Source organism: Eptatretus burgeri, chromosome 1 (assembly GCF_056783735.1).
Source record: "Eptatretus burgeri isolate ZD-2024b chromosome 1, Ebu_testis_v1, whole genome shotgun sequence".
In the NCBI taxonomy this organism is placed as follows: domain Eukaryota; kingdom Metazoa; phylum Chordata; class Myxini; order Myxiniformes; family Myxinidae; genus Eptatretus; species Eptatretus burgeri.
The window spans coordinates 157,865,691-157,871,111 of NC_140961.1; the positions used below are offsets into that span (position 1 = coordinate 157,865,691).

Sequence of the window (5,421 nt, forward strand, 5' to 3'; positions counted from 1 at the left end):
TAATCATAAAAAAAACATTTTTGGAGGACTTCCTTGATACAAACACCATATGAGGTAATCATCGATGCAAAAAAATGAACGAAAACACTGGGATCTTTTTGGACCCAGAAAGGATTTGCTTGCATCTCTGTGCAGCAATGTGAGATCTTAAAATATCATATATATTTATTACCAGTAAATATATTGTAGCAAACTAATGAAACATGAAACACGTTGTTAAATTAAAATAGAAATAACAACTGAAAATGTCGGCCAACCACCCAAAAAGACCCAACAATTATTGTTTTGGTCAACATGGACCAAAAGGACAACATAGGCCGAATTTCTAAATTTGTCAATTTTCATCCGATTGACTTGGATTTTGAAGAGGAGTTTCACATTTGGTAAATGAATTCAACCACCAATTATTTTTGAGGTCAAATTCGTTTTATGGATTTTACAAGTATCATGCTCTCTTCTTCTTCTTGATTTTTTTCATCTATCCTGTTTATTGGCTTTTAGATTCTCAGGAATGCTTCCACTGCAGAAAATACTTTTGGCCTACCAAAAATGGTGATATTTGTGAACACATGGCTGAAGATTTTCTGGCCTTTGCAGACCTATTGACGATCACTCTGTTGGTCATTTCATTCATCGGAATGGTGTTAGTGACAGTGGTAATAGCGATGATATACACAAACCGTGATCTTCCTGTGGTGAACGCTGAAAATTTTGAAGTAAATCTTCTCCTCCTCCTGGTACTGGCAGGGTGCTTCTGTAGTGTCGTGGCTTTTATTGGAAAGCCAACGGATGACATATGTAGCTTGCGGGAAATATTTCCCTGTGTTTTGTTGTCATTTGCCATAACCTGCATGGTGGCGAAGTGTGTGAAAGGTTACTGCAGCACAGGTGGTAACAATATTACCTTGCAGTTCAAACGCAAGATAACACAGTAAACATTGTCTTTGATGTTGTGATGCATTTTTAGCGTATTGTCTTTCAGGAAAAGTGCAAGTGCTAGAAGTAATCAAGTAAAGGAGCCTTTGTCAGTTTGGCAGAGCAAATTGGTAGATGTAAGTGTGAATTCACGAAAATATATCCAGGATATTGATATACTCTTATATATCCAAATAGTGTTTGTATGTAATAACAGTGTAGCTGTGGTGGCAAATTAATAACTTCATATTCCTCCATCTCCTTGTCTTCTTCCTATTCGTATTCTTCACCCTTCATTAATTTTTTTTTTCCATTGCAAGCAACACTTTCATTTAAATTGATAATTATTTATTTCCATATGAAAAAGGCATTTATTTTTACACAGACTTTTAAATGACAATGTTTTGTTCTCCCAAACTTATTTTGAAGATGATTTGATTTAACCTCAGGGAGTAGAACAAGTCACTGAAATTTACCACTCTATAGAATATAGAAATTCTATTTACCACTCTATGCCTCTCAAATAGAAACTCTTCATTGGAATAAATAATCTTGGCTGAAGGAAGAGCATGATGACAAATTGGAATAGGCAATGCACTGATGTTGTGGAATTGGGGAAAAACAGTTGGATACAACAAGCAAGGGAATGAATGAACAAGAATAGATGGGAGAAGAGGGAGTGCGGAAGGAAATATCAGAACCTGCAAGTAAAAAGGTTGCTTTTGGGATAATTGGAGCAGAAAATTTTTTGGGTATGGATGTGGGGAGAGGGATGGCATGAGATGATAGTGCATTTCACTCTTCAGCACAGCCAGCCTTAGCTCTCAGCTCTAACATACAGTCGGTATGGGTACATGTTATATGTCCACCTCAAGGCATCGAAGCGAGTGCACCAGTTACCAAGAGGATGTCACAAAATTAAATAAATAAGGACACCAATTTACCCTGTTTGTTGTTTTACAGGTGAAACAAGCATAGGACAAGATATATAAGGATATTTTTAAAGTAATACTTATTAATCCCTACTGTCTACCTTTAAAACAGTAATACTGATTACAAGCAACCCTTAATGACTTTCGCAAGAATGCACAAATTAACAAGTAAAAAAGACATAAGATGTCAGAGCCCCTGTTGTTTTAGTAATTTTGCTGCATTTACTTAAAGGGCTAGCCCGTATAGATCTACAACTAAAATGGCCACCAGTCTGCCAGTCGGCCATCTTTGATCAGATTGCAAAATAAAATGAGGCTCACATGTAAGCCATCAGATACTGTGCTTATGCTAAGTTTGAACAAAATCGGACCACACATGTCTGAAAAATGGTTGGAGACATTTAAGTAACAAAATAGCCACTCATCGACCATGTTGGACCTGATCTCAAACAAAAATGTTGATCCAGATGGAAGCCAATATTCCTCATCTGTGTGCCAAGTTTGAACAACATTGGCAAATGCTTCTTTGAGATATGGTTGTGGACCCATGCACGCAAAATCCACACCCAATCCATAAGCCCCCGTTTTGGACGAAGTCCAACGGGGGCTAATAAAGTACAAACATCAGATATCAATGCAGCTATGAGTTAAATAATGACTCTCTAGGTGACAACTTATCTCGGGTACCATTTTTAAAATAAACCCCAGCAGGTTACAAGTGGATGAAGGGTTGGCAGTGAGCATGGTCAAAAAGGATCTTATCCAGCAGATGCAGACAGGATGAATCCAACAGACTAATCTCATCGCAAAAGTGCTCAGAAGGTGAAAGTCTTGTAACACCGGAGCATGGAGAAGAACTAGAGTCCAAAGGTCAAGCTCTCTCAGAGAGAGGTTGAATTCTGGAGCTCCATGTTGTGATGGACAATGCGCACTGGAAGCAGGTGAGGAGAGAGTGAAGGAACAGGCTTGCTGCCTTCTCAATATGACTAGCGAGGAGATGTCTGCTTTGAATTTGTCTCCGAGACAACAGCAGGGCATCAGATTTGACAAGTAGACTGACCGACAAGTATATATGATGAGTAGAGGGAGTTCAGCAACTATGATACCTCACCAGATATGACAATAAATGAAGCTGAATCTCCACCAACCACCATGCAAAGGGATGAAGTTGGTTCTTTGAAGCCAGGGAACGGGGTCGCTGAAGCATCCAAGGTTTAGCATACAGTCGACTCCCGATTCCAACTTTACTGTTTGAGTCGGTTTTTTTCATGAATTTCGCCAAATTAAATTCAGTGAACAGCAGCTGTTCCATTGGTGTCGTTTATCGTTTCAGACGTGCACTGCCATCTTGGCAAGTGTCATTGTGATGCGATTGGACTTTCAACAGCCCAGTCAAAATAAAGACCAATTTCTGCACTGTAGTCCCAAGAAGCCAGCCAGACATAATATATGCAAACACGCACACACACACAAACACACACACACACACACACACACACACACACACACACACACACACACACACACACACACACACACACACACACATCTTTCATCCCCCAAAGCATTGAATTCCTTTTAATGAAGTACATTTTAACTTTCTTTCAAGGATTAAGTAAATATCTTGGCAAATAACTATCAAGTAACTGAGAGTAAATATATTGTCGAAGGCTGCCTGGCAATAATATGCCAATACTGGAGTACAACACTGGTGAAATTCAAGCAATATGTCCATAACAGCACATAAAAGAACTTCAGTAAACTTGTAACATCTGCATTTCATTCCATAAATTGTCCTCTCTTGATGAAATGTCTCATACCGTGTTAACATTCCATAACCTGATTTGCCTGGGTTGTTGTTCGAAGGTAAATTGGCTGGGTTATTTCTGCTTGTTTGTATACATGAGTACGGTGCATGAAACACTCCTCTAATGTATGATGTAATTACTCCTTCAGAACCAAATCGCATCTCCTGTAAGATTTTCATTCAAAGCAGAAATTTTGTCATTAAATTTGACAGCAGTGTAAATACATTTTGTAAAATTTCATTCCTTTTTCTCCTCTCAATGCTTGCAGAAAGCACAGTCAAATCACTGAAACAGAAATATGTTGTGGCATTTTGTTTTACCCCACAAGTGGTGTTTTCTTTACTCTGGGCTCTTGTAAGTGATCCAAGGGTAAACTACAACACAACGGCCCGTTTGGGAACAATCATTATTGAATGTACTTTGACTTCACCCCTTTGGGCTTTTTGTTCTTTGATCTACTTGATTATTTTGGCAATATTGTGCCTTTGTCTTGCTTCAAAGGCTCACAACAAAGATTCATCCTTAAACGAGGGAAAGTTTATCACATACAACATGCTGTTTTTCTTAATGGTTGTCGTAGCTTTCATTCCAGCTTATATGAGCACCCAAGGAAAACATACAATTGCAACTGAAATGTTTGCAATCATTGCGACAGCGTTTGCATTTCTTGGCTGCAGTTTTGTCCCAAAATGTTATGCAATTTACAAAAAATATAAAAAAAGATGAACTGAACTTTGCAAAAAAATAATTAAATGAGACTTTCATTCCTGCATGTACTTTTCATTTTTCAGTGAACAACTGTACTCACTTTCTTCAATGGAGTTGCTCTGATTCAATTATATGTTTTGAAAACATTTGGCTGTATGTGGTTGATGTTTTACGTGGGGATAATAAACAGCATCAAGGTGACAAGTGAACACTTTCCCAGGATTGTGCATGCTGTAGTTTAAACCCAAACGTTTTATTGTTTGGCGACATGATTGTAGAATCATCGGTGTTATTGTAACAAGAAAGAAATTGAAAAGAACAAAGTAAAACATTTCACTCAGAATACAATGAATCCCATTCATTTACACACGGAAACTAGCTCGGAACCCCCCTAACCCCATTTAAAAACTGCCTTTAAATTGATATTCCCTCTCCTCCTTCGCACTGAAAAGGAAAAGAAAAAGAAAACCATCCATTTCACCATTCAGTGAGAAATCAGTAATGTAGCGGTCATGGAGCGCAGTGGAGAAGTAGCTTACTAAAATGGTGGATGTTACACCGAAGTGCGGACTTCACCCTTTTGCATGGGTTTAGGGATAAGTGGTCGATCTTGCCTTGCTCTACTATCTTTGGTTTTAACTATCGCGGGATTTTTCAGGAACCTAACCCCCACGATATTTGAGGGTTTAATATATATGTATGTATATATATATATATATATATATATATATATATATATATATATATATATATATATATATATATATATATATATATATATATATATATATATATATATATATATATATATATATATATATATATATATATATATATATATATATATATATATATAGATATATATATATATATATATGATGTCAGGATGTCCGAGATGATTTAAGTCATCTCGTCTGGGTTTGAATCTCAGAGCAGCGAAAAACCATTATCCCGGTGTTTCACAGGAAGGGTGATGCTTCATTGTGAGTGCCATCCCTCGGATAGACGTGAAAATGGACGTTCTGTCACACACTCGTCTCTAAGCAGTCTCATTATCG

General features: G+C 37.4%; 1 long non-coding RNA gene across 1 annotated transcript in view; it reads left to right on the forward strand.

The window, feature by feature from the left end:
- The window catches only part of LOC147035847 (uncharacterized), an 8,818-nt gene extending 4,252 nt beyond the window's left edge, over window positions 1-4,566 (forward strand). Inside the window, exons 2-3 of the long non-coding RNA XR_015049633.1 lie at window positions 502-888; window positions 3,924-4,566. This is a non-coding gene — a long non-coding RNA (uncharacterized LOC147035847). The remainder of the gene's footprint in view (window positions 1-501; window positions 889-3,923) is intronic.
- Window positions 4,567-5,421: the final 855 nt, after the last annotated feature.